Source organism: Lissotriton helveticus, chromosome 9 (assembly GCF_964261635.1).
Source record: "Lissotriton helveticus chromosome 9, aLisHel1.1, whole genome shotgun sequence".
Taxonomy (NCBI): domain Eukaryota; kingdom Metazoa; phylum Chordata; class Amphibia; order Caudata; family Salamandridae; genus Lissotriton; species Lissotriton helveticus.
The window spans coordinates 644,468,242-644,488,286 of NC_136070.1; positions in this window are offsets into that span (position 1 = coordinate 644,468,242).

Below are 20,045 nucleotides of genomic sequence, written 5' to 3' on the forward strand. Positions count from 1 at the left end.
TTGTCCTGACCTCAAAGTTCTTGCTGGTTTATGCCAGCAGAAAAGAGATTTCAAGTGCCTAGGTCCCGAGTCATGGAGGGCCTTGAAGACCATGCATACTGCCTTGAAAGTGATTCTTTTACGAATCGGCAGCCAATGTAGGTTAACCAGCTCCTGAGATACTGAGGCAAATTTGGGTGTGTCAGTAATTAGGCGGGCGGCTGCATTTTGCAGAAGTTGGAGTTTATTCAGTATACTCTGCTGGGCATTTAACATCAGGCTGTTGCAATAGTCTAGGCGTGAGAGCACTAGACCAGTGACTATTGTTTTCCTGTGTTTCTTATCAAGGTAGGGTAAAATTTTCCTGATGGTTTTGAGTATGAAGTGAAGGGAGGAGGAGAGGGCACCCACCTGGGATTTATAGGTCAGGGTGGTGTCCACCAGAATACCGAGATTTTTCACTTTGTCCACCGGTTCTGGGAGAGGTCCCATTTCGTCTGGCCACCATCTCGGGGACCAAAAGTTGTCTCTGTCACCAAAGAGCAGAACCTCGGTCTTTGAGGAATTCAGTTTAAGGCAGCTTTGTGCCATCCAGCGGCCAACTTCGAGCATGCAGTTTCTGAATCTATCGGCGGTGTTTTCTGTGTTGCCGGGAAGGAGGGACACCACAATCTGAGTGTCGTCGGCGTAGGCCGTGAGTTGAAAGCCGAACGATCGAATCACCGGGGCGAGGGTGGACACATATACATTAAAAAGGGTTGGGCTTAACGAGGAGCCCTGGGGGACTCCACAGGGAAGTACAAAGGGTTGAGATTCGTAGCTGCCCAACGCCACTGTCTGGGATCTATCAGATAGGAAGGCTTGTAAGATTTTTAAAGCCTTACCCTGAATTCCACAGGCCCTCAACCGGTCCACCAATAGCTTATGGTGGACCGTATCGAAGGCCGCAGAAAGATCCAATAGGATCAGGGCTGCTCTGCCCCCTGCATCCATCACCTGCCTGATATCTTCCATAGATTTAATCAGGGCGGATTCCGTGCTGTGCCCCTCTCGAAAGCCGTGTTGGGAGGAATCCAGTACATCCGCTGATTTCAGGAAGGCACTAAGTTGTGCGTTCAGGTAACCTTCTATTATTTTGGCCGGGAGGGGGAGTCTGGCAATCGGGCGATAATTGTTCATCTCCGTGATATCAAGATTGGGTTTTTTGAGCAGGGGTAGGATGGAGGCTTGCTTCCAACTAGCGGGATATTCCCCTTTCTCCAACATCTGGTTGAAGAGGGGGGTGAGAACCCTGGCAATCGCATCTGGTGCGAGTTTAGTTATTGTCGTGGGGCAGGGGTCATGAGGGGAGCCTGATTTAATTTTTAGTAGGCGACTGCTCACTTCTTTTTCCGTAAAGGGCGGGAAAAATTGAAGCATGGGTTCAGGTCTGGCGGGATCGGGGGCCTCTCTCGGTGAGGAGGTCATCACTATCCTGTCTAGGGGGAGAAAGATGTTTTCCACCTTTTCACGAAAGAAGGTTGCCAAACTTTCGCAGAGTGGGAGGCTTGCTGGAATTTCAATGGGTTTGGGGTTTGCTAGGGAAGCGACCGTGAGGAAGAGTTCTTTAGGGGTATTAGTAGCGTCTTCTATCTGACTCGTGAGAAAGGCTTTTTTCGCTTGTAGGATGGATTCCTTGTAGCGTCTTTGTTCCGAGTTAAGCGTTTTTTTGTCCGATTCCCTATAGTGCATGCGCCAGATTTTTTCAAGTTTTTTGCACCTGGTTTTGTGTTCCCTTATTTGATTTGTAAACCACGGGGCGGCAGGCTTGGCCCGAGTGGAGTAGATGGTTTTGGGGGGAGCTAAGAGAAGGCAAGCCCGGTCCAGCCAGGTAGTGTAAGTCTTAGCTGCTTCCTCCACGGTGTTCGAGAGAAGGGGCAATGTGTTGTTTAATGTGTTGTCTAGAGAGTCCCCAGTGATATTTTTCCATTTTCTCACTAGTTTCGGGTTGTTTCTCTTGTTAACAGATTTTTCATGGGTGGTGAGAGGGATAGAGAAGTGAACTGCTGAGTGGTCGGACCAAGAGACTGGCAGAACAGAGGAGACTTTCAGATGGACTTGATTAGAGAAGATCCCGTCTAGTGTGTGTCCTGCTCTGTGAGTAGGATCAGTTACTAGTTGTAGCATATCGATCCCCGCCAACAGGTCAGTTAGTTCCTGGGTGTCAGGAGATGTCTTGCATTCCAGATGGAAATTAAAATCACCCAGAAGAGTGAATCTTTGGGAGCAGGCTGCTGCTTCTAGTAATTTGCTCAAGGCTGCTAGAAATCTAGTTTTCTCGCCCGGGGGCCTATAAACAAGGCATCCTGTAAAGGACTGGTGATTAGAGAGGGTAAAATTGAACAACAGAGATTCGTCTAGTTCAGAGGGACCGGGTTGAAAGGAGCCTCTGATGTCTTTGTGATATATGATGGCTAAGCCGCCCCCTCTCCTCTTATCCCTATTTTGGGTGTAGCAGATAAAGTCCTGAGGGGTGGCTTTCACTATATCTGGACCTGATGCTGCATCGGTCCAGGCTTCCGTGATAAATGCAATTTTTATGCCGGTATCCTGAATGTGCTCGGCAACTTCTAAGCTGTGCTTAACAAGAGACCTCGTATTGAGGAGGAGGCATTTTGCCAGTGGGTAGTTGGTTGTAGAGCAGGAAGACTGGTCTCTTAGTTGAGCAATTGGTAGCCAGAGAGGTTTGAGCAATGGTGACAGGCACTTGGGGCAGTGGGAAGGCATAGGAAGGTGTTTGGTCCCGGGATCCCAGATATTGCCGTCCCTACATGGATGTACGATGTTTATGGCTAGGAGCGTGTCTCTGTTGTAGACAAGCCTGGGTAATGGGTAGGGTGTGGGAGCGACAGGGGGACTGGCCCTGGGCGCGGGTCTGGCGCGGACGAGCGCAGACGGGCTCGCCTTTGGCGAGCCTTCGGCGCGCCGCCGGCGCGCCCGCTGCGCTCGTCCGCTGCGCTTCCTCATGAGGGGGGCCATATAAAGAAGAAAGGGCGGGAGGGGCGGAGCACTGCACTGCTCGGCCGGCTCCCAACCCGAAATGGCGGCACCCTCCGGAGCGGATCGCCTCCAGACGAGGGTTCGAGTGCCCAGAACACCAAATCCAAAGTTACAAAAGGCACAGATAAACACCAGTGTGCTTAGCTGAATCGCGTCAGAAATAAAATCAATTTTTAAAACAGTGTCAAAACAGTGCCTGATTCGCTATAGTTTTTTTATTCTAAATGTCCCGGCTTCCGCCTCAGGACGCTAGCTCCCCGCACCGAGACTATCAAGTCAAATATTCACTCATCAAATGCTGCTCAGTTGTCAGTGTGGCCTCTCGTTCTTCCATTTTTACGGATGGCTCAGACTGATGCATGTTGAGGGGTAGGATTCCCGAGTTCCTGGGTTCCTCTTAGACTGTTTTTAGGATGGGGACTAACGCTTCCACGTTGCATGTATAAGAGTCAGCCAGTAGGCCATCCGTCCCCGGCGCCTTGCCTGAACTCAGTTGGATTATGGCTCATGGATTTCCTCTTCCTCGATATCTGCAGAAAGGAACTCTCTATGTGCCTCACTGAGCCACCCATGGGCTATGTCCTCAAAGTAACCGGACAGGTCTATTTCTCTAGTCCTGCACGTGGAGTAAAGAGAGGACAAGAAGGCTGAAAAGCACAGAAAATGTCTTCAGTGTCTCTTTGTAATGAGCCAGTGGAATGTATGACATAATATCGACAGACAGAATATCTACATACAAAAATATCGACACAAAAATATCGAAATCAAAAATATCGAAATTATATCTACATAATGGTAAGTACAAAAATATCGAAAAAATAATATCGTTGTACAAAAATATCGAAATTAAAAATATCGTTTTTTTAAATGTATTAATAATAATTTAAAATTAATTTAAAAATACATATAATTTTACAAATATTAACGCATGTTTTTACAACGCAGATACTTTTACAACGCATACCATTACAACGTAAGTATTGGTAAGTATATAATAATTTTTTTATGTAAATTAATTAAAATTAATATAATATAATGTAATTTAAATTAATTTAATTTAATTAATTTAATTTAAATTTAATTTTACTTTAATTTTTACACTGTACCCCTGTACCCCAAAAACCCAAAACTGACCCTGAAACCTAAAAATACCCCTTTACCAAAAACCCAAAACTGACCCTGAACCCTAAAAATACCCCTTTACCCAAAAACTAAAAACTGACCCTGAACCCAAAAAATACCCCTTTACCCAAAAACTAAAAACTGACCCTGAACCCTAAAAATACTCCTTTACCCAAAAACCAAAAACTGACCCTGAACCCTAAAAATACCCCTTTACCCAAAAACTAAAAACTGACCCTGTGCCCTAAAAATACCCCTTTACCCAAAAACTAAAAACTGACCCTGAACCCTAAAAATACCCCTTTACCCAAAAACTAAAAACTGACCCTGAACCCTAAAAATACCCCTTTACCCAAAAACTAAAAACTGACCCTGTGCCCTAAAAATACCCCTTTACCCAAAAACTAAAACTGACCCTGAACCCTAAAAATACCCCTTTACCCAAAAACTAAAAACTGACCCTGAACCCTAAAAATACCCCTTGACCCAAAAACCCAAAACTATAACATTTTAAATATAATTATATACTCACCAATACTTACGTTGTAATGGTATGCGTTGTAAAGGTATTTGCGTTGTAAAAACATGCGTTGTAAATGCATGCGTTGTAATAGTTTTCGCGTTGTAAAAGTTTCGTTGTAATGGTAGTGCGTTGTAAAAGTTGCGTTGTGATGGTTGTTTCCCTATAAACACACAACCCACTACACATAAATAAATGAAATCATTTAATCACTTAATAATTATTAATTACCAATTAATTATTAATTAACAATATCAAAAATTAATAAATTAAAAATATAAACACATTAACTCTAATTAATTTAATTTACTACTTAATATTATTTCATTACAAATTAATTATTAATTAACAATAACACTAAATTAAATATATTAGCACAATAAATCTAATTAATGTAATTAACTAATTAACATTAATTAATTACCAATTAATTATTAATTAACACTAACAATAAATTATATATCTTAGCACATTAAATCTAATTAATTTAATTAACTAATTAATATTAATTAATTACCAATTAATTATTAATTAACAATAACACTAAATTAAATATATTACCACATTAAATCTAATTAATGTAATTAACTAATTAGTTTCAATTAATTACAAATTAATTATTAATTAAAAAATATTTAAAAATATATATTAATTATTTAATTATTATTAAATTACTTCCCACCCTATTCCCCTATAAACCCACAACCCGCTCTAATACTAAAACGCAAAATGTTAACATAATTACTAATTTTCAAACATACATTTCTAAACATATTTAGCAAACATATAAACAACATAACAAAATACATAACACTAAACAACAAAATTTCAATATTACTAACATACATACCTTAATCTCGATATTCTGTCTGTCGATATTATGGCACATCGATATACTATACCATCGATATTAAAACATCGATATTATTGTATATCGATATTTTAATTTTGATATTTTGTCTGACTACCGAGCCAGTGATATCTCACACTGTAAGAACGTAATAGGAGAATCTGGGGATGCGCACCGCATCCACCAGTTCCCTCACTGGTCTCTCCCCTTCCCCTTATTTACGGGCCCAATGATATTTGGATTTAAAGAGCCTTCCCGCTCCTCCGTGGCTTGGTATTCCAATTTGGGCCTACCTCTGTCCATCAGTGGCATCTGCGATTTGGGTTTCTATAGCTTTATTGTCTGTTTTGAGCTTCTTAAACATTTTACGAATATCCTGCAGGATACCCCCTCCCTGTGCAATACACATACCACATATGGTTACCTTCAAGGCCTCTCAGATGCAGGCTAGTGTCAGGACTGAGTCACAATTTCTGGGGAAGAAGTCTTGTATTTCCTTTTCAATCTCATTCCCGAAAATAATCTTCGAGAAGGGTAGTGGCCTGGAGCCGCCACGACTGGTAGGGAGGACTGTTCCCCGGGGGTTTGATCCATGTATGTTCACGTAAGATGTTCTGCTCTAGCTAGCCAAGTGCCTGGCCTCCACTATAGTAGCCAGTAGTAACATAACATAACATGTCAATGCAGGACCAACTAGAATGTGCACTAGAATAGAAGGTACCCTCTTTTTGCTTGGGGTGCAGCGTTCTCTCCATGCATCTAAAACCTGGTGGCCAGACCTGGTTTCTGGTAGGTGCTTCCCTGCCTATGTGTGGGGGCCTGGAGTGCGACATGATCAGTCCATGCTTGGATGTAGCGTGATATTAAAGTAACCTCCCCATATTAAATGTGTAGAGCCAATGTCTAATATGAGTCCCAAAGCTTACTAAAGAAATCAGCATCATTGACATTGGGGCCTTCGTAACCCTGGGCAAAGCACTACGCTACGCTCGCTTAGTTTGCGAAGTTTGCGCTACTTCGCACTATGCGAACTGCACGTAGCACGGTGCAAACACGCGTAGCGTAGTGCAGCTGTCATTTTTTGCTTGCTCGCGGTCCTCAACGTCAAGTTGGCGACCGCGAGCAAGCAAAATGACATCCCAGCGAGACTTTTTCCTCGTTCGCGATCAGCAACATCAAGTTGCCGATTGAGAGTGTGGAAAATAAACCTCCTGGAGAGATTCTCAACACAGGGAGGTCAGGTTTCTCATTGCGAGTGGTCGGGTATGCTCGCGACCGCTCGCGATGAGAAACTACCAGTCCGCATTGAGAAAGCTGCAGCGCGAGTAAAAATCTACTCGAGCGACAGAAAACTACAGCTCGCACTGTGCAAGATGCCGTTTTCAATTATTGCACAGTGCCGGATGCTTGTCCGCACTGTGCAATCATTGAAAACGGCATCTTGCACAGTGTGAACAGGGTACTACGCAGTTCACGTAGTGCTACGTGTAGCTCGCGTAGTGCGAAGTGCACTTTGCGTAGCGTCGCGTAGCGCTCCTTCGCAGACTATATGCCCAGCCCTAGTCCTTAACAATTTACCAGTGTGACAGAATGTGCAGGTATGTGTCCCCACATTATGCTGTATCAACCTTATGGGTCTTGTATAGTGCCAGATGGGAGATACTGAACATTCGTTTTGATCAGGATAGCAGTTCCTGGAGCATAAGTGGAGTATGAGGCAAAGCATCTGTGGGCTGCCCATTTCGCAGCAAAAGTGGCCGTCGCTGCAGGATCAAGGTGCATATCTTGCAGCATTGCTGTTTGGATGTTGTGTCTGTCAAGGTATATGAGAATATGCCTGTGTTTGTGGGGATCCCACAGTCTGTGCATATTCCAGGTCAGCAAGTTAATAGAGAGTTTATCCAGGAGTCAGGGAGTGTCCATGTGGCGGTTTGGTCAATTGTACTGATTGGGTAAGTACGTATCATGGGGAGTTGCATCTGATACAGTGGCAGCGATGTGCGTTTATACAAACGAGGACAGCATTGCAGTGCAGTACAAAACTAGTTACGTTAACCCCCTACCTCTCACCCACACCTGCGGCCCAATCCCGCTGGCTATGTGTACCCGCCGTTATGCCCAGAAACATTGAAAAAACTTTTCAGCTAATGGTAGACAGTAAAGCAAACCAGGAAGTGGGCGCAAATAGGGATGACAGTTAGGAAAGATTAGGAAGAGCGGGAAAAGAGCAGAGTTAATTTGACAATTAAAAAAAGGAGAGGGAGGGAGTTGGGGGGCAGATAGGAGAAATTGATTTATAGAAAGTTGGAAAGCAAAACAATAACAGCTTAATCAATAGCATGGTCAAGGAAATTCCTGCTGGGGGTATTCGCCAGAGCTTCAGGCAGTTCACCTCAAATTAATGAGGGTGCCCGGGAGCAGGATGGATTTCGAAGTCTCTGCAGGTCTCAACAGGAGCTGGATAGTCCTGACCGGACTAGCTGGTGTGCGCCTTTGCCAAGAGATATCAGCTGAGATCACTGTGTAGTGTGAGAAGAGATGTGCCAGGGGAGGAGAGAGAAAATATAGAATGTCATTCTTCTATGCAGATATCCTCCTTCTGGTTGCGGGCTCAGGATGGTGTATACAGTATCTTAGTCACAAGACTCAGAAGACATGAAGGTAGGGTGACCAGATTCTCAAAACAAAAAACGGGGACAGGTCATAGACATAGAAGTAGGACTACAGTTTGCAGTAACCATCGACATAAAAGTAGGACTATTTGACAGCTGTCATAGACACAGAAAAGGGACTACAATGACAGCTCCCGCCACAGACCGATTTGGGCACTAGCTATGCAGAACCTGTAGGGTGTGAAGGAAACTCACACTGTCACAGGCTGCTTGAGCAGGACCCTGGGTGTACATACATCTGTGAAGGAAGCTTACAGTGCCACTGTCTGTGCTGAGCCTGTTCTGTATAAGAGAAATGCGCACTGCCACAGCACATGCTGCCAGGCAAGTGTGCGTGTGTGTGATGCTTGCATTGGTGCTGCGTGCATTATACCTGCTCTCTACAAGACATGATTTTGCCCTATCACTGCCTGTGCTCTTTCGATGGTGTGGTATGTGGTGTGTTGCTCCCTGAGTGGAACAAATTTAGCGGTGGGGGTATCAGCGTAGTTCTCACGAATGCACCTCAGGTGATGGGGTTTAGTGGATATGTCACCTGTAGGATTAAGAAAACCTGTGTTGTTATCCTGGCTGTCCTCATTTGACCGGATTGTGGGATCCTACGCATGACTTGCTCTTACGTACTTTTCAAGAAAAGGGCAGGATGTAAGCAGGCACAATGTTTGAAAATAAGCATGATGGAAATTATGCAAGATGCAATCTAATTCCTCGCCGCATACTTTGGAAGCAGAAGACTGGCGCTGACAAATGTAACTTAATTTCGTTTTCTGTGCCTCAGTTCACAATGTGGGCTACTCGAGAACATTAATTAATTAATTCGAGAGGTTTACACTGCATGTGACATAGGGAATTCATGGGTGTTCCGTATACAGGATATGTAAGAAAGAAATCCAGTTTGTCTCGGTGTCACAGAATGTGTACTCGTCAACTTGCAGAATGTTCTCCATACAGGTGTATCCCTCGGCTAAAGAGTGTCCCCACCGGTGAATACCTCATGCATTATATTAATGTGCAGATAAATTCCTCAGGTGGTAACCATGTTTAGGTTGAATTCGTAAAATACGATTTTGGTAAATGTCCAAAGGAAGATACACAAAACTTTATAAGGAGCATCAGTTTGCAACACTTTTTTTTAAAGAGCTTCAAATCATCACTTTATTCAGTTCGACCAGATGAAAGTCATTTGTGGGGCTGCAGAATACCTCACCGAACATCCCTAACAAAATGGTCAATTAAGCTGAGCAACTATACGTTTTAAAGGAGAATGTTAGTATACTCAGTAGCGGCCTGCTGTTTGGAAGACTATATTCCAAAAAATGCAACACCTACTCGTTCCAGTAAATTAAATCTTACTTTTTTCTCCTAAAAACGGACAATGGCTGAGCAGTGTATTTACAGGTTTGACTAGACATTTGTCGATTTCCCCCTCCTCTAATGTGCACATGAGGCCTGATTAACATCCTTGCAACACGCCTGTGCGGGCACCTCTTGGAAGCCACCAAAAGTGTAGGTGGAGCTGCGTGGACAAAGAAGGGAAATCCCGAGAGAAAACGTCTCTCTTCAAAAGATTTCCCTTCCTGCTACAGCGCAAATCTCAGTGATGTCACACGCAATGAAAAACCGGGATATTTGTGTGTTTAACTCAGACACCTTTCAAAAACGTGGACATTTGACTCATTTGGAGAGAAGTGTCGGGACACGGGGACACTTCTCCAAAAACGGGGACCGTCCGGGGAAAACCGGCATGTCTGGTCACCCTACATGAAGGGCTTCATTCTAACCAATGTTTGAAAGTGTGGATGCAGACCTGGAGCTGCGCCCAGCTTCCTTGTTGGGGGATCTGCGTCGAGTTGCTCCCTTCAGGAAGTCCTGGGCCTGTTGAGGAGTACTGAAGAAATACTGCTTTTCCTGAAAGGATATGCAGAGCCTTGCCGGGTACAAAATGGGATGGGAGATGTTGACCTGTTGTATCTTGCATTTCACCAGGACAAATCTTTTGCGGGCCTCCTGTACTGCCGTTAGAAAGTCAGGGTATATGGAGATAGAGTCGCAGTCCATGTAGTTAAGGAGGCTGGAAATGATGGGTCTGGGAGTGAAGCCAGGAGGAGGTCTACCAGTTAATGTGCAATGTGCCTTCTCTACACCAGTTGTTTGGAAAAGGATGCAGCCTTAAACGTTTCCACCAGCATGCTCTCTACATAGTCTTCCTTGCGCCCAAGAGCTGTAAACTTGGGTATTCCAAGAATGCGGATATTGTACCTGCACAAGCGCGCCTCCAAATCTTCATTTTTCGTGGAAATGATTTTCAAAAGGCATTCCATGCCCTGCAATTGCTCCCCCCTTGCTGAGGCCTCGTCCTCCAGGTGCGATATTCTCTTCTCCGTCTGGCTAACACATCCATCGTGTTTCTGAAGGCGCAGCATGATGCACTCCATTTGCATGCTCATAGAGTCTATCTTGAACTCAATCAACGTGAGGCTTTGTCTCATGGTAAGTAGCAGGGACTTCATATCTGTGTCTTCTGACAGTGAAAGGGGCTGGTACCCATCTGCCATAGTTGTTTCTGTATCTCCGGCTGGGGCTCCTCCAGATTTACGGTGTTCGAAAGGCAGTTTAGCCTGCTTGCCCTTAGTCCTGCCCATTTCCATAAGGTCGACCGAATAGCATCAAAAAGAGGATTCTTTCCTGAACAAGAGTCTGGGGTACTATAAGGGGTTAGTATAGGGGCCTAGTGCTAGATGTAGGTAAAAAGGTTTTACCGATTCTAAAATACAGAATTTTACTGATTCGGTATTTTAGAATCGGTAATACCTATGTAGGTAATTATTCTGTATTTTTTACCGAATTGTTAAGATTCGTTAATTACCGAATCAGTATTTACCGATTCGGTAATTGCCATTCATTCCTATGGGCCTGGAGGCCCATAGGAATGAATGTCAATTACCGAATCGGTAAATACTGATTCGGTAAAATTGTGAAATAGTCAAGGGTGGCAGGGTGTCACTTTGACACCCTGTTGCACCCCTGATTAGTGCTTGTGTGGCATGTGGCACACATACATGCCCTAAGGGCATGTATGTGTGCCACATGGCACAGCTGTAAATGCACATATTTGCATTTACATAGGAATTCGTTATTTACCACCAACTAATAGTTGGTAGTAAATAACGGATTCTTAAAGCCCTGTGCCACTGTTTACAGTGCTACCTACATTTCAAAATACAGATTCGGAAATTTTACAGAATCAGTAATTTTACCGATTCAGTAAAATTACCGATTCGGCAAAATTACCGAATCTGTATTTTTTCATGCCCTACATCTCAGTATCCAAATACCGGTTGGTAACGGCCGAAAATTGGTATTTTCGGCCATTACCGACCAGTATTTGGATACCTACATCTGGCCCCTATTTCCTTGAGCTGAGGCGTTATACCATGCCCGGAGTTTGCCAGGCCTGAGGAGAGTGCTGGCAAGGGAGGAAGAGACAGAGGGCCTCAATGTGGCCTCGAGGGGGCCGTTTCACCTCGCTGCATTGGTGGGCGGACTGACCTTGCCCGTCTGTGACAGGCCAGATCATGAGTGTAGCTCTGATTCCTTCTGCAGCGGACTCTTCCCTGATGACATTTGCAGGACCGGCCTGTTAGTTTAATAGCATGGGGTGATTTGATGTTTGCAGCAGTCACAAAGCAGCCCCACCAGTCCGACTGCGGTATCCGCAGTGAGGCGCGGCAGATTTCCTTTGCCCATAGGAGGCCACGGGTGCAGTGTTTATGGCTGACATGCTCAGGTCTCTCTCCGTAGCTCAGTCTCTGGTTATTCATGGTTTCACCTCTTCTTTTGACGCAACATCTGCCCCAGGCAGTGCCCACTGCCTCAGGATTCAGCAGCCCGAGGGGGCATTCTCACCTTACTGAGTCGATGGGAGATCTGGCCTTGTCCCTCAGTTATAGGCATGATCGTGAGTTTATTATCGATTTCCCCCTGCAGCTGGTACACCTCAAATGGCATCTGCGATACAAGTCAGTTATTTTAATAGCGGGGTGGAGTGTGCCGGTGTTTGCTGTATTCCCTCAGCAGCACCATCGGCCCAGCGTCAGTTTCCACAGCGAGGCGTGGCAGCAATTTCATTCAGCCGTAGGAGGCTACGGGTACCCAGTCTATGGCCAGCGGGCTTGGGCCTTCTCAGCAACAGCACAGCTTGGCCCTTGCTCAGGTCGGCTCACGGTGGCTCCTGGCCCACCCTCTTCATCCAACATGGCATTCACACCAGCGCAGAGCCCACAGCCTCAGGATCCCGCGGCCTGTAGCAGGATGGGTTAGGTGAGTCCTCAGCAGGTACTCAGGAGTGGTCAGTCACCGGTGTCAGCTTACTGGGATATAACCCTGCCTCGCCTCTTGCCAAGTTGTTACATGTTGTGAGGCCCATCGTCTTTAAGTGGTGATGCGGGCCAGGCCCCAGTGTGTATCACCTCATTGTCGTAAGGGTGCAGTCCCGCTGACCCGTTGCGGCATCAAAGCACAACAGGTTACTTTAGTGATGCATTTTAGACTACTTCCAGTGTAGGATTATGCAAGATTTCGTTCCCGGGCAGCATGAGCCTCACTCAAGTGCGGCCATCTTACTTGCTGGCTCTCTGGCACCCTCCCAGTACTACATTGTTTCTATTTCATACATATACTCAATATATGTGTCTATGGTTATGGGACTTTTACTACCTATTTTGTTTTCTTTTAAATGATCAACCACTTTATAGAGCTATATGATGAACAGTAGATTGGAGGATGTCATCAATGATGTCATCAATTATATAATCAATTCTGTCATTTGAGATGTCATTAGTGGTGCCATTGATGGAGCGAGGTGGTAAAAACAAAATTTTGTGTACCCCTCTCAAAGTCAATGTTCCATAACGTTAACATTTACTAATGGAATGTTTTTTGAACTAATCAACCATAGCATAAGATGCATACATTTATTACACACTGGAGTACTAATTTTGCCTGCATGTTGCAATAAAATTAACTAATATGTATTGTTGTCGTATTGTGAATTAATGCACAGCCTAGATATAAACAAACGCAGCTTAAATTTGCTTATTATACACGTTTTGTGCTAAGAAGTGGTAAAAAATGTAGTATAAAACGCATTTGTGTGGCCTATTTGCTAGGTAACAACTAGGGAAACATTAGTATGCTGGGAGGTAAACAGAAGGGCTTTAGTTCTATATTTAACATGAATTTGTGTTTGTTTCTATAATAGTTCCAAAAGTGGCCTCTGAGGCCTGTATGAAAGATGGCTGCCCGGAACTGTGAGCAAGAGCTGGACAGCGCAGGCACGCCAAAAGCCTGCAAGTCAGAGTGAACTGCCTGTGCTCGAGGAGGTTCAAGGCTACCTTGCCCAGAACTTAGGATGGGTGCCAAACATGGACGCTTGAATGTTGTGATCATGGGAAAAGGTCCTGGTGTTGCCACTCAAGGAAATGACTAGGCCAAAGACTGTCCTAAAACAAAGCCCCTTTATTTTTCTGCTGAATCGTTGAGAAAATGATGTTGTAATGGTGAGGAGATGCTCACCCACCCCGAATTTGTCCAATCAGAATCCAAATAAGTAATAGAAGATACAATTTAGATAGATTAAGTTAGGAAATTAGTGTATAAAAACCCCTGGTTTCGTCTAGAGGGGTTCGCTCTTTCGATTTCTACACTAAGTGCTGCCAGACTGAAGATTGACTCCTGGATGTAATAACTCTTACAATTATTTTGTTTGCTGTGCAGGACTGAAGGATAAGATGAGGGTGGTAGTTAGGGATGTTAGGAGAGAATGAATTTGGAACTATCTGTCCTTTGCTAAACTTTTAACTGATTTCTAAAATAAGCGATTTTTCCTGAGCTCTAAATAAAATGATCATTTTGAAATAAAGTTTAAGATTTACTGAATAAAGAATTAAAATAATGTATAAATGTCAGACATAATAAAGTTTTGCTTTTAATAAAATTGGGAAAATGGAATTTTAAAGCTGGTCTTGTGATTTTCCTACGCCTAATTTTCTTTATCGTCGTATATCATTGTTTAGGATAAATGTATAGTGAGGACAGTCTATGAATTTTCAGCCTTCAAGCACAGGGATCGATGGGTATCCTGATTAAAACTTACTGCTGAGAGAGTAATAGAACTTAACCCGAGCTTGATTGAAGGGTAAAGGGAGTGGCGTCTCTCTTTTGCTACCGATAGAGGAATTCTGTGGTGGGTTAGATGGAAGCACTGCCTACTAGTGATACAGAGTTCATGTATATATGAATAGGGTTTTCCGTATGAACGTGTGCAAATGAAATTGCTATACGCGTTCTGGTGAAACTCTGGGATTGTCTCTAAGGAGGTGGAAAGGATCTCCTTATGTGCTTTCCTGGAGAAACTAATTCGTTATTGCCTGATAGAAGGGTAAAATAGGGTAGTGCTGTTTTATCAATGAGTCTAAAATTCTGAGGAGGTAAGCGTTGTCTACTCCGGTTACAGAATACTTGTGTGATTGAGAAATCTATCACTTTATTAGCAAAACAGGCAAATGGTACTGTTTTGTGTAACTTACTAACGGATTTTGTAAAATACCTTGTAAATACGGCTTCTTGAAAAAAAAACTGTAAAGGAGGGGTCAGTCGGCACTGCAGAAGCCGGAGCGCTGGTGACGTCAAAAGTTTGCGCTGGGATTGGTCCACATAACCGAGACAGAGTAGTAGCTGATTGGTTCATCACAAAAAGCAGCAAAAGCTATTGGTTAAGCACTATAATGACGTATCGTGTTCTAATTGGTACATTAGTGCGAACCGCGCTGTGATAGGTTGGTGTTATGGAAACAACAATAGAGTAGTGCGCGATCTTTTTAAAGCAGGAAAATGTATTGAAAAATGTCGTACTACTATTATGATGATGACAAGAAGAAACCTTCATGGTTTAAACGGCTGAAGAACATGTTTGTAAAAGACAAAGAGGTAGTTACGAGAGAGGGAAAAATACTTCCTTCACCGAAAACACCTGCTTCTTATATGATAACGAAATATGGTTACCATACGTGTGTTTGGTTGGAGAATTGGGTACCGTATACCAAGGATGATGGTGTGTTAGCCTTTCCAGAAGGCGGTTCATTTGATTTGGCAATTTTAAGAAATTTGAGAGACAAAATTATGAAACTTGAACCGAGACCTAGACCAACTCAATTTGAAGCACTGGTTGAGTGGGAAGATGAGATGCATCAAATGGAGAGTGAGAGGTTGAGCAGGCATATCAGACCAAGAGGTAGAGGTCGAGATTTATGGGGAGAAACACATGAGACTAGAATGCGGAGATGGAGGAACGGAAGTATGTGTGATGGCATGTATCCAGTTAGATTGGTAGAGGAATGTGAGGGACGGAAATGTACAGAAAAGAAAAAGAATGTTGAACCAAGGAATCAAGATTATGGTGAAAGCGAATCAGAGGATGCTGTATTAGAATAAATATTAAATAGGAGACCGCCACCATATCAACCAAGATCTTTATGGTCTACCCCGAATGCTCCAATAGCAGAAGAAAGAGGTAATGAAACGCCGAGACAACCATCAAATTTCCGAGATTTTCATGAGAGAGTAGAAACAAGATATGTCCCGAGTACACCGATAGGAGAAGCTAAAATTACAGGTACTCCTGTACAAAGTAATGACTCACATAAAATTGTGCTAAGTGCTGAAAGACGAAAGGATGTGCAGCCAAATATATCTGATTATGAACGTTCTGCACATGAACTGATTCAAAACCTTGCTAAAAATATGGAAGCTGTAACTGTCCCAGTAACGATAGGACCTGTAATACCAGTGTTTGAAAATCAAAGAATAAAAGAGCCGAGTTTAACAATTCCATTACAACAAGGTCTGCAGAAAGCAAAAGGGAGTGTTTATCCTGATTTGTCAGAAATAAGGCGGAATACAAACGTACATCCACCAGAATTGACCTTTAATCAAAGTTTGTCATGGAGATACCCGACAGGAGCAGAATTTGACTCTGCAACCCCAGAGAGAAGTGTAGACAAAATAGATCTAACGCAAACACATGTAGGACCATCACATAAAGAATTCAGAGAATGGATTAAAACCATAAAATTAAAAGGACAGGAATCAAAAGTGCTGATGTGGCAAAATTAAAAGTAGATATGGAAGAATTAATAATTGGAACGATCGGGACAGCTAGATTAAAAACATACCAGGATGATGAGCTCACGTTTTTATGTAAAAGCATAACATGGAGAGCTAAGACAATGCATGATCAGCTAGAAGAGGTGGCAAGTGAATGTGGAATAGAATTTTCAAAAATAAAATCATTGCAGAAGACTTATCGAGTAGATTTTGTAGAAAGAGACATTGAAAACATGAATACTGCTGGAAGACTAGTTCAGATAAAAGATCTGATTGTGCTGTTGCGCAAATGGGGTGATGTAGGTAAATGGAGAGTCAAGTGGGCAAAGAAGAAAGAAGAAATTAGTGACAAATCCACCTTAGCTTTTCCGATTGAAGAAAAGGAAACTGTGGCAACTGAATTTCCTATGAGAGAAATTCCTGGAGGAGGACATGTTCATGTTCCTTGGAGTAGGCAAGATATATTGTTATTTACAAATGAATTCCCCAGATTGAGAGAGAAACCAGTAGAGTGGTATCGACAAGTAGACAGATTTGTAAAAGTGTCAAAAGTATTATGGATCGATTTGGATGGGTTGTTCGACATAGTGGTGCCAACAGATTTATGGATAGAATGTAAAATAACTGTGGATTGGCCCAGAGAGGAGTATCCTAGAGACAAGATAACAGGAGCTCCATCACCAGAAGACTTGATGAGAAAATATGAACAGGTGATAGTGTGGTTGAAAAACTAAATACCTCCAAAAGAAACTGATTGGGTAAAAATAGACAGGACTACACAAGAGCCGAAAGAAAGTGTGCATTCATTTTATGAAAGATTGTTGTTTGTTTTCAAACAGTATAGTGGTTATGAAGAACTAAATGAAAAGGATATGAGCCACTTTGTGTAAAGGGTTTGTATATGGATTAAGACCAGAAATTTCAGATATGATTAGACACAGTATGATGGATTAGCAGTCAAGATCAGTAGATAAGGTACTGAGACAGGCAAAATATTGCAGTGAAGAAATTGATGCAAAACAGAAAAAGTTGAAAGAGAAAGCCATGTGGGCACAAGTAAAAACAGGTAGCACAAATGGAGAATAAAAATGTAGGGTATCAAAGTAGTTTTAAAGGCAAACCTAAATTAGTAGGGAATATTGATGAATTGAAAAAGAAAATGCCATGTTTCAATTGCGACAAGTTTGGGCATTGGAAACGAGAGTGTAAATGTCCGCCTAGACTTAATGGGGAACATACGTCATTGTTATGCTAAAATCATTTTTACCGCTCACGGTCACCTGACGGTTTCATGGCGCTCATAAACAATAGCGGAGGGGCAAAACAACAGGATTACTCATAAGCTAATTGAAAAAGATGAGTTTTGAGTAATTTGCGGAAGCAGGTATAATTGGGACAGAGTCGAAGTGAAATCGGAAGGGAGTTCCACAGTGCGGGGGCAAGAAAAGAGAAGCACGAGCCTCCATGCTTTTTACGTTTATACCTGGGGACAGTTAGGAGGTTGTGGATGGTGGACCGGAGATTTCTTGAGGGAATGTGACGCTTAAGGCTGGAGGAAGTGAAAGCCGGGGTAAGAGCAAGGAGGGCCTTAAAGACGGTACAGCCCAATTTAAAGATGCAGCGAGAAGCCACTGGGAGCCAGTGCAATCTCCTCAACAGGGGCGAGACATGTTGGTGTTTGGGCTGTTGAAAGACCAGTCTGGCCGCCTGATTTTGTACCAGCTGAAGCCGATGGAGATGGTAAGCAGGGATCCCAACATAGAGGGAGTTAGCGTAGTCAATACGGGAGGTGACAAGAGCCATGATGACAAGTATGAGGGCCTCAGTAGTAAGGAACCTACGGATTTTGCAGATCCTGCGTAGATGGAAAAAGCAGGAAGATGTAACAGCATTGATTTGAGGCCTCATAGATAAATCACTGGATATAATTACACCAAGGCTCTTCACCGAGTTTACAGGGCAGGGCGGAGGGCCGAGAGAGGGGGGGCCAAAAACTAGAGCTCCAAGGGTTAGCTGACCCTCCTGTCAATACTAACTCCGTCTTGTTGGGATTAAGCTTCAGCTGGCTAAAATGCATCCACTCAGAGATGGCAAGCATGGTGGATTGGAAATTGGCCCAGGAGGAGGGAGAGGGATCAACAGGAAAAATCAACTGTAAATTATCCGCATAATTGAAGATAGTGACCGGGGTGTGGCGGAGAAAAACTATAAGAGGTTGCATGTAAAGATTAAATAAAAGGGGCGAAAGGGCAGAGCCTTGAGGGACACCACAGGAAAGTGAAGAGTAAGGGGCTGAGAAAGTGGACAGATGAACTGACTGGGAGCGCTGGTGCAGGAAAGACCTGATCCAAGTTAGAGCCATGCCCTGAATGCCTGCGTTATTGACACGGTCGATCAAGATAGCATAATCGACCGTGTCAAAAGCAGCCGACAGATCTAGTAGAACAAGTGCCTGGGCCAAGTTCTTATCGGCGCCTTGCCTCAGCACATCCATTACGGCCACGATGACAGCTTCAGTGGAGTGAGCCGGTCTAAAACCGGCTTGCTGGTCATCTAAAAAAGAAGACCCCTCAATGAATGCGCTGAGGCAACGGGTAACATAGGTCTCCAGAATTTTCCCCAAGTAGGGGAGAAGGGAGATCGGCCGATAGTTACTCAGGACAGAGGGATCAGCACCAGGCTTTTTAAGTATAGGGACTACAACCGCCTGTTTGAAAGCAGCCGGGACCGAGCCTGTGGCGAGCGAGTTGTTAAGAAGTGCCAGCGGGGGATCAGGGCATGCCAGCAAGGCGGCTTTCAGGATTTGAGGGGGACAGCAATCGTTGGGGGAACCCGAGCTTACCGTGTGTAGTAGGGAGATAAACTCGGTCGGGGAAATGGGAGGGAACACATTAAAACGACAGGGATTCATAGGGGGTAAAAAAGAGGCAGTAGACGAAGAAGGAAGAGGGATATTGTTTTTAATGGTGATGATTTTATCAATAAAAAATGAATTAAAGGAATCACAGAGGGCTTGGGTAGGTTGAGGTTGGGCAGTGACACGGTCTGGCAGGGAAAGTTCCTCCACAATTGAGAAAATATCCTTAGTTTTAGAGGCCGAATTCAGGATTTTCTGAGAAAAGTAAGAGGTTTTAGCCAGTAGGATGGATTTTTTGTAAAGATTTAATAGGTCGACATATGCAATTTTTAATAGTGGGTCATAATTGCGCCTCCAGCGGCGCTCAGCTTGTCGGAGGGCCAGTTTGTCCAGTTTCAGTTGATCCGTGAACCACCGCTGAGCATCGTGAAGACGTTTAGTTTTAGTGGTTCTTAACGGGGCCACTACATCGCTCGCATGTACCAGCCATTGGTCAAGGACATCAGCCTGGGCAGATGTCGAGGCCATGTCACTGGGGGCTGTCGTAGCTAGAATAGAATGGAATTCTGTGAGATTAGCTCGCTTCCAGTTACGCGCGATATAGTTGGTAGTAAGTGAAGGGTGGCAGGGTAGAATGAACTTCAGGGAAAAGGAAATAAAAGAGTGATCAGACCAAGAACAGGAATATACTAAAGGAAGGGAAATATCGAGATTGGCTGTCCAAACTTGATCGAGGGTATGGCCCTTGTTGTGAGTGGCCACTGTAATGTGCTGATTACAATTCAGGCCAAGTAAAATATCCGTAAATTCTTCAGAAAGGCTACTTTCACAAGGGTCTGACGG